This window comes from Stegastes partitus, unplaced genomic scaffold (assembly GCF_000690725.1).
Source record: "Stegastes partitus isolate 25-593 unplaced genomic scaffold, Stegastes_partitus-1.0.2 Scaffold737, whole genome shotgun sequence".
Taxonomy (NCBI): Eukaryota; Metazoa; Chordata; class Actinopteri; family Pomacentridae; genus Stegastes; species Stegastes partitus.
In genome coordinates, this window is record NW_007578468.1 from 152,650 (window position 1) to 162,129 (window position 9,480).

The 9,480-nt window shown below is 44.4% G+C and overlaps 1 pseudogene; it reads right to left on the reverse strand.

Moving 5' to 3' along the window:
- Positions 1-959: 959 nt before the first annotated feature.
- Positions 960-4,420, reverse strand: LOC103364284 (zinc finger BED domain-containing protein 4-like; annotated as a pseudogene).
- Positions 4,421-9,480: the final 5,060 nt, after the last annotated feature.

Genomic DNA, 9,480 nt, shown 5'->3' on the forward strand with positions numbered 1-9,480 from the left:
TGATTTGAGGCAAGGCAAGAAATGTCAAAGCCAATCATATCTGAAATGTGCCATTATGCAGTCCTAATGCAGATTAAAAGCTTTCAGTATCAGCACAGAAGAGCTTCACTTTAACTGTGCTTACTTCCACTGTTTCTACATCTGATCAACAAAAACACTAAAAGCCCCCAACTGCAGCTCCACATCACAGCTCCACTCTTTAAAAGGTAATTTTCCTTTTATCAGGGCCACAACAAAGAACAGCACATACGTTCAGATTTGGAATGTGAATATGTCCCCCTGAGTGCTTGTATGCATGTGTGTGTTTACAGTCAGAGAGTTCATTAGGGTTTTTCGTTTTATGAATGTCATTAAAGGGGGACACTGTAGAGGGGGTCAGTAACTTGAAGTTCCTGGGAACATACATTTCTCAGGACCTTACATGGCGCACCAACACCAGTGCCCTTGTGAAAAAGGCAGATCAGCATCTGTACTTTTTCAGGTCACTGAGAAAGGTCAGCCTGTCCCAGGAGCTGCCGCTGTCCTTCTATGGGTGTTCTGCAGAGAGCATCCTCACCCACAACATCTTAGTGTGGCTCAGGAGCTGCTCTCAGCTGACAAGAAGGCTCTGGAGAGAGTCAGGAAGTCAGCACAGAGCATCATAGGGGCACTGCTGTCCTCTCTGTCAGACATCTATGACACCAGATGTCTGCGCAGGGCCAGAAGTATCACCTTCAATGGTTCACACCTGGTGGACAGTAGAGGTACTTCCTGGCCAGGGCTGACAATCCACTGAAGCGGCAAGTGTTACTCTTCCACCACTCCAGTGGGTTCCCTTTCTTTCTTTCTAACACTGGCTCCCTCAAGTACTGCTCCAGCTCTCCAAGGACCCCCTTAGGTGCCTTGTCTTGACTTGTTGAAGCAAGCATGGTGTCGTAAATACTGTCCAGTACACTGGGATTCTGGCCCTCCTCCACCCTTCATTTTTTGGGGTCTCCCTCACCATCATCATCACTAGCAGTTTCTGCTGGCATTGTGTCTGCTTGCATTGCTGCAGTCGCGACCTCTTCGCTGAGCCAGGCTTTAGCTTTGGCCAGTGTCTCTGGTGAGAAGGGCTGCTCCTTGTAGCGTGGATCAAGGAGACATGCCAGCACCACCTCTTTTGTCTCTTGCACATGGGAGAATCTTTTCTCCAGGCTCTTCAGCATGGTCTTCATCAGTGTTTTGAGTCCTCTGCTGCTTGGTCCCTCTGACTCAAGGAGACACGTGAGCACTGCAACACACGGTAGGTTGCAGGAGGCAGAGGAATCTTCTTTACTCATTTTGCATGTTATTTCTTCCAGTGGTGTCAGTGTCTTCACCAGGTTGGCTGCCACATCCCACTCCTCTGCAGTTGGACATACAAAATGTCCATGGTCACTAGAGTAGGTTGTGACAGCTCTCTTTTGCTCCAACATCCTGGCAAGCATATGAAGTGTTTAATTCCATCTGGTTGGAACAGCCTGGATGATGGAATGGTGAGGAACACCAACCTCCTCCTGAATAACAGACAATCTCTGCTGTGCTACAACTGAGTAGTTAAAGTGCGTGGCTATTCTTTTTATTTTGGCCAATATGTCCCTCACCATCCTCTGGGAGGTGAGGCCATCATTGATCACCAGCTGAAGAGTACAGCTCAGACCAGGCATCTCTGCAAGTTTCATTCCTTTGATCATGTTTGCACCCTCAGCAACAGGTGAACACGCTGTGCATCAATGTCCCATCCTTTTTGTAAGGTCAGGAAAGTCTCGCTAATGTATTGACCTGTATGGGACCCAAACATGGTTTTTACATTCAGCACAATTTGAACTCTCTCCCAGTTTCTGTCAATGAAATGTGCAGTCAAGCTCATGAGAGCCTCCGTTGCTCCAGACCAACAGTGGTAAAGGCAATGCTATTCCCTGCATTTTCCATGGAGAGAATTTCCTTTACTCTTCTTGCAACTTGTGATTACATTTTGTGCATCAACTGAGTGCGGAAAAACTTTTCGCTTTTAGGAGTATATCGTTGTTCTGCCTTGGCCAGTAATCTTTTAAAACCTTCACCCTCCACAACTGCATAGGTCAAGATGTCAGTAGCAATCATTTCCATTATCAGTTTGTCCATCTCTTTTGATCGTGGATTATTTGGGGACCACTTTGTGGTTCTTTCAAACATTTGTGTGAGTGTGGGCTGAGTGCTCTTTGACACTTGTTGTGCTACCTTTTCTTGTGTTTTCTCATAAGTATCTTTATGTTTTGATTTCAGGTGTTGCCAAAGATTTGTGGTGTTTTTTGATTTAAGCTTTCTGGATCCTTGGTTTAATGAAGCTGCACAAATATTGCACACATCACCAGAGATGTCCTTAGTGTAGTAGTCCCACACTTTGCTTTGTCCACTTTGTGCCATCTGAAAAAAAGAAGTTAAAAGTATGAATTTAAGAAGAGAAACATTATATGTATTAGTAAAAAAAGAAAAAAAAGAAAGAAAAAAAAAAGTTTTCCGAACAAAGATGTCTGTAATGTGGGGTGTTTTATTTAAGTATTTAAGTTACGAGCAGAACATTATTTATGCAGCCCTCTAGTACCCTTTAACGTTAAATCACATTTTCTCTACTTCCTTATTTTCTTTGCCATGAAGTAATGACTCATATGAACCAAAATAAAAACCAGACACCTTCTTGAGATGTCTCAGACAGAGTTGCATTTAAAAATTTAGTAGTCACAAATTGTCTGACTTATTATATATTATCTGATTTTACTCCATAACAATGCACAGTGAGCTGCTGTTACAGCCTGTGTCATGTTAGAGTATTTTCTGACAAAGTAAAACTAATAGTGACATCATAACAGTTGCTGAAGACACACAGTAATGTTCACATCACTGCTCCTTATCACCTTAATATGCAGCTGGCGGAGTGATGAATGGTTGTTCTGTACTCTAATATTTTGTACACTTACACTATTTTTGCAGATCCTTACTGGCTTTAAGCTGTTAGCTAACACTATGTTAGCTTGGCATAACTACAGCGATGTTATTGCTAACATCTAACATAAACAGACAGGGAGTAGCTTAAGCTAGGTTAGCACAACTTTAGCAATGCAACGTAAATGAAAAGCATGACCAACGCAACAAAGCATGCGTCAGTCGTCATGACACATGGCAAAGAGAGTTAAAGTGAAACAGGAGACACGTTGAGTCATTGTTCAGGGTCCTCACCAGGATTTTTTGACAGCACATGGGGGGCGGGGGGCGGGATGGGTGTTAGAGAGAAGGAAAGCAGAGCCTCTGTTGTGGCTGGACAGAGTTTCATTGGTGTAAAGTACAGGGAAGTTAATGAAATTAATATCAATAAAAAAATCATTAAAAATATGAAAATGTATATTTTTTGTGAAACCAAGTATTGTAGTATGATCAGTAGGAGAGAAGTGATGGCTGTAAAGTGATTTTGGTGACACTGCAGTGAATACCAGTGACGTTATTAGATGTGTTTGTAGTGTGTGTCTTCGCTGTAGCAGCAGTGTTGCAATTTGCAGACAGCGAGTACAGCGACCGCAATACTGCAAACGCTGCACCAATCCGTCTGTCAATCTCACGTTCCATCCGCCCCTCACTCGTGAACAAGACCCTGAGATACTTGAACTCCTTCAATGGAGGCAAAGAGTCTCCACCGACCCGGAGAGGGCAAGCAACCTTTATCCGGTCGAGAACCATGGCCTCGGATTTGGAGGTGCTGATCCTCATCCCGCTCGCCTCACACTCGGCTGCAAACCGCCCCAGTGGACGCTGAAGGTCCTGGTTTGATGAAGCCAACAGAACAACATCATCTGCAAAATTCTGTGGTTCCCTAACCGAACCCCTTCCTCCCCCTGGCTGTGCCGAGAAATTCTGTCCATAAAAATAATGAACAGAACCGGTGACAAAGGGCAGCCCTGGCGGAGGCCAACGCACACTGGGAACAGCTCTTAACAGAGGGCCCTGGACCCCATACTCCCGAAGCACCCCCCACAGGACGCCACGAGGAACACGGTCGAATGCCTTCTCCAGATCCACAAAACACATGTAGACTGGTTGGGCGAACTCCCATGAGCCCTTGAGCACCCGATGGAGGGTATAGAGCTGGTCCAGTGTGCTGCGACCGGGACGAAAACCAGACTGCTCCTTCTGAATCTGAGGTTCGGATCCTCCTCTCCAGGGACTCCGCCTTCGCCAGCTCCCGGCCCAGCCACCTGAGGGTCTCCGCCTTCGCCGCCGGTTTCCAGTCCGGCCTTCCGAGGGATCCCACCTTCTTTGCCACCGGCCTCCTGATGGGTTCCGCCACCAGCCTCCAGCCTGACTTCCAGAGGGTCTCCGTCTCATCCGCCACCAGCCTCCTGATGGGTTCCGCTGCTGGCCTCAAGCCCGACCACCCGAGGACCTCCATCTCATCCGCCACAGGCCTCCTGATTGGGTTCCGCTGCCAGCCTCCAGCCTGACTTCCGGAGGGTCTTGTCCATCGCCGGCCTCCTGATGGGTTCCACTGCCAGCCTCCAACCCAACCGCCCGAGGGTCTCCGTCTCGTCCGTCGCCGGCCCCCTGACGGGTTCCACCACCAGCCTCCAGCCTGACTGCACGAGGGTCTTCATCTCGTCTCTGTCACCGGCTCCGTCTGCCCGACCAACCTCTGGGCCATCTTCCACAGCGGTCCACCTGGAGGAGGAATATTTGTTTGCTGTGCTGACCCGCCCCAGGGCCATCCCAGGGCCCCGGATAAGTGGTAGAAGATGGATGGATGGATGGATGGATGGATGGATGGATGGATGGATGGATGGATGGATGGCTACAATGATGAGTTCAGAGGAAAGGTGAAAATGAAAAGTTAGGTTGCTGGCATTATTCCAGTTCTCAAAAAATCTCTTAAGTGTGATCAAAAAATTATTGTATGAATGTTATATTAAAGATATAATTACAGTATTGTGTGAAGTGATATTTTAGCATGAATAGTTTATTATGTCACTTTTAGGGAGGAAGACCATCGATGTTTAAAACATTTTTCAATTCAATCCTGTTCTTGAATTCTTCACATTATGAGGATATGACCTTACAGAATTATGCAGGGAAACCCTTAAAATGCTTTACAGTGTGTTGCTCATTCACCTATTGACCACCAATTGTGTAGGGGATCAATTAAATGAAACTAACATAAAAACACAATAATCATATTATAATTCAAAAGTCTTTTACAGAGATGGAAGAATGTACCAGAAGGACAACTATCTCAACAGAAGCCTCTCAGGCCTTTCTGGTTATACAGAAGCCACCGTTAAGTAAAAGGCAGACTAACATTATGAGAACAAGATTAGATTTACTGGTCTGAGGAAACAGAACTTGAACTCTTGGGGTCCTGTCAATATTTGCATTTTTTTTTCTCCCCGCCAGTCTGTGGAGGAATGCAAGAGGGCAGATGGGGGGAGCTTTAATTATCCTGCCATGGCACACATCATTCATGAGACTGTGGGACCTTGCATGCCACAATAAGGCAGATGAGACAAAAATCTGTTTGACCTGTCCGTGACTAAATTAATTATCCAATTATTTCTTTCCGAGTGACTGCGCTGCCCAGATAAATTCAGAGCTATTTACAACAGTGCTCCAGTGCTTCAGCAAGATAACAAAAGGCCCAGTTGTCACATAATCACTTCACATGGTAATTGATTGGCTCAAAACTCCTGAGACTGCCAGGAACACCACAGATCTGTAAGAAGTCATCAACATATATTTTCTGTTAGGAAAGCAGATGATAAGTTAATGAACCCCCCCACAAACAAAATAAATAAATGAATAAATAAAAAATGAGGAACTGAAAATAAAAAACATTCATGAAAATTTTACTTAACAAAATTGGCTTAATTTGTCTATTTTGTCACTAATTTACTGGCAGATCCAGCTTACGTCCATCTTCAGCCTTTGTAGCCAGTTGTTTCATTAGTGTTGCTGCCATCCATTTTCTTTTTATCTTTCCTATTCTGTTAGGAGGTGGGGAAGTAAAAGTATTGCTGCAGGAGCGGATGTCACTTTTGTCTAGGGTCCATTTACAACTTGGCAAGAGGAGGTGCAGCAATGTTTTAATTCAGGGTTTACACCACAGTCAAGGACACTGGCCAGCAGGGAGATATATCAGAGTTCTGTAACAATTTCAATGGATCAAAAGTGCTTCACCAGATACCGCCACTCTGCATGGGACTATACATCTCCTCTTGTTTTCCAGGAGTAAGCATATTTCTCTCCAGAAAACAAAAAAGTAAAGAGTCATATGCAATCTTTTCACTGCTTGGAAAAAAAAGTGTCAAAAGGCTGTTGTGTGTTATCTTTCTTTGAACACATAGGCTCAGTCATTTTCTCACATATGCTAATGGAAATCCATTTCCTCGCTTCCGTTTTTATTTACCACTTTTTTATGTCCAGACAACGTTAATGTTCAAAAAGAATGACTAAAAAAAGAACAGACTTGGCATGTTAAAGACAGCATGAGGAAAGTTAAATAACGTGTGCAATAATCATATTTAATGTGGACCTCACCCAATGACATGAGAGGAAGTAAATTTGGCATGAAAAGCCCATGCTGCATCTGACAGGAAACTTAAAAAAATGACCTGTAAGATCAATATAGCATGTCACTGGTCTGCAGGTCTTACAAAGACATCATGAGACCTAGCTCTGCAGTGAGAGCTGGGAAGAGTGGGGAGTGTCGATGAGTGTGGCAGCGTAAAACAGCAACACATCTCACTCAAGTTAGATAGAGGGGGAGATAGTTCAAATAAAGAAATATAATTATTGTTTTGATGAGTGACCCGTCAGACACACTCCTGTACTAATGTGTATTCATGACTGTCAAGGAAAAATATTCAAGGTTAGGATGTGCAAGAATTCACATACACTTACGCAAAGATACACACATTACAGAGTAGTTAATCCATGCTTTGATGGCCTGACCCTTTCATAGTGCTGCAAGGCAGGAAAAAAACACAAGCAGAGTGACCCTAACCATAACCCTGACCTCTCCTTGGAGACCAGAAGCAGAGGAAGAGTAGGAGGAGGATCCAAGGATTAAAAAACAACCTGAGGCATTCACTCTCCCTCTCTGCTCTCCTGTATTCACACAAGATCTTCTGAATAAAGGCTGCACGTTGAGGCCTAGCTGACTGTGAGAAGTGAGAATTCTATCTTGATGGCTACAATGACTTTTGCACTTTGTGTTCTGTTAGAGGAAAAATCTCAACTTAGTGAATCTATACACTTAGTTTATAAACCATACTCTCAGATTTCTCAGATTTGTAAACAGCCTACCGTCTTTCCCAGCCCAGCCCTCTCGAGTGAGCAACCTGCAGCAGCCAACGACTCCCCACATCTAAGGATTCACTTTTCACAAGCACAGTATCCCCGGAGTACGGATTCCCCTCACTGGAGCTTTGGACGGAGACCCCCAGATTACCCTCTCCCTCGTCACCTCCCTCACTTGACCAGCATGTGCCTGCACTCCCCCTCCTGCTTCCTTGGTGTCCTCACTTCTGTTCCCCAATAAAAACCCCTTTATTAATAGATAAGAAAAGAAAAGAAAAAAAGTAGTTTGTAAATCCCTGAGCACAATTTACAAGCCAAGGAGCACAAATTACATAACTGTGTTGATTGTGAATCTGAGAATACACTTTTTTAAACATAGTACAGTCTCTATGAGGCAGTTTGTTTGTTTTTATTTTTTCAGGAAGGTATGTACATACTTTTTTTTTTCTTCTGAGGCTGGAATTGTATAATGGACTTATTGTTGCCATTTGTAGCTGTTGAAAGCAAAGTACCCACTACAATGACCAGCTGCCAACAATCAGGTTACATTCACACAAATATGTTTTCCTTTCATAATGCATAACTTCTGTTATGTTTACACCTTGCATCCACATTGCTCCAGAGGTTGCTTACAGGAGGAGTGAAATGAATGGGACTCAGACAAAGGCTTAAAGTTATATAAATGCCGGCTGTATAATGGCAAGAAAAAAGCAGCAAAGTAAAGAAAAGCGGGTGGCCATCATTACTTTAAGAAATGAAGGTCAGTCAGTCCGAAAAATTGGGAAAACTTTGAAAGTGTCCCCAAGTGCAGTCACAAAAACCCTCAAGCGCTACAAAGAAACTGGCTCACATGAGGACCGCCCCAGGAAAGGAAGACCAAGAGTCACCTCTGCTGCAGAGGATAAGTTCATCCGAGTCACCAGCCTCAGAAATCGCAGGTTAACAGCAGCTCAGATTAGAGACCATGTCAATGCCACACAGAGTTCCAGCAGCAGACACATCTCTAGAACAACTGTTAGGAGTAGACTGTGTGAATCAGGCCTTCATGGTAGAATAACTGCTAGGAAACCACTGCTGAGGACAGGCAACAAGCAGAAGAGACTTGTTTGGGCTAAAGAACACAAGGAATGGACATTAGACCAGTGGAAATCTGTGCTTTGGTCTGATGAGTCCAAATTTGAGATCTTTGGTTCCAAACACCGTGTCTTTGTGCGACGCAGAAAAGGTGAACGGATGGACTCTACATGCCTGGGGCCTCATTTATCATCAGTGAGTACGTACAGATATGTGTGTAGAGCGTGCGTACGAACATTGCTACGCAAAGTATGGAATTTATCAACTTGTACTTATACTTAGGAATGTGCGCAAATATACGCACACCTCTGACCATGCGTACACACATAATCTAGCGGTAGAACAGTGAAACTACAAATAGAAAGCATTCGGGGATTTTGATCACCGGCACATTCCAGCGTGAGGTTGGAGACATATGCGGCATTTCCAGCCACCACTGAGCAGAATCAAGCCGGCAGTGTTGGATGCCATTACTCCACTGGCCCCAGCCTACATCCAGTTCCCTTACAGCCATCACCGATGAGCCCAAATCAAAAGGGGACTTAACGCCGTCGCTGGATTCCCAAACATATGTGGAACCATAGACAGCACCCACATCACAATCAAAGCAGCATCACTAAACGAGCTTAATTTTTTAAATAGAAAAGGGTTTCATTCAATCAACGTACTGATAATTTGCGATGCGCATTTGTCGCTATCCAACGTTGTTGCCCGGTGGCTTGGAGGAACGCACGACTCATTGACTGAGAAGAACAGCTCTGTGGGTGCGTCTCCAAGCAGGAGCTGCTGAAGATGGCTGGCTTAATTGTGAGTGTCACAGAGTGTGGAAATGTTTTAGCTGGACTTTGTTTGGTTATTAAAACATGTCATCTGTAGTGATCAGGGTTTTCCACTGGGTGAATGTTCGGTATTAATTTGTCCTCCTCCAGTTGGAACCATTTCTCTTTTATGGACTGTGATGCGTTTTTTGGCACTGAGCTTAACATCAAACCACTTTTGAAAATTTTTGCCAGCGATCTGTCCTCTGACCCAACAGAAATAACTGTGGTGTTTATCTTGTCCCATGCAATATTTCTTCTTTCGCTGGCT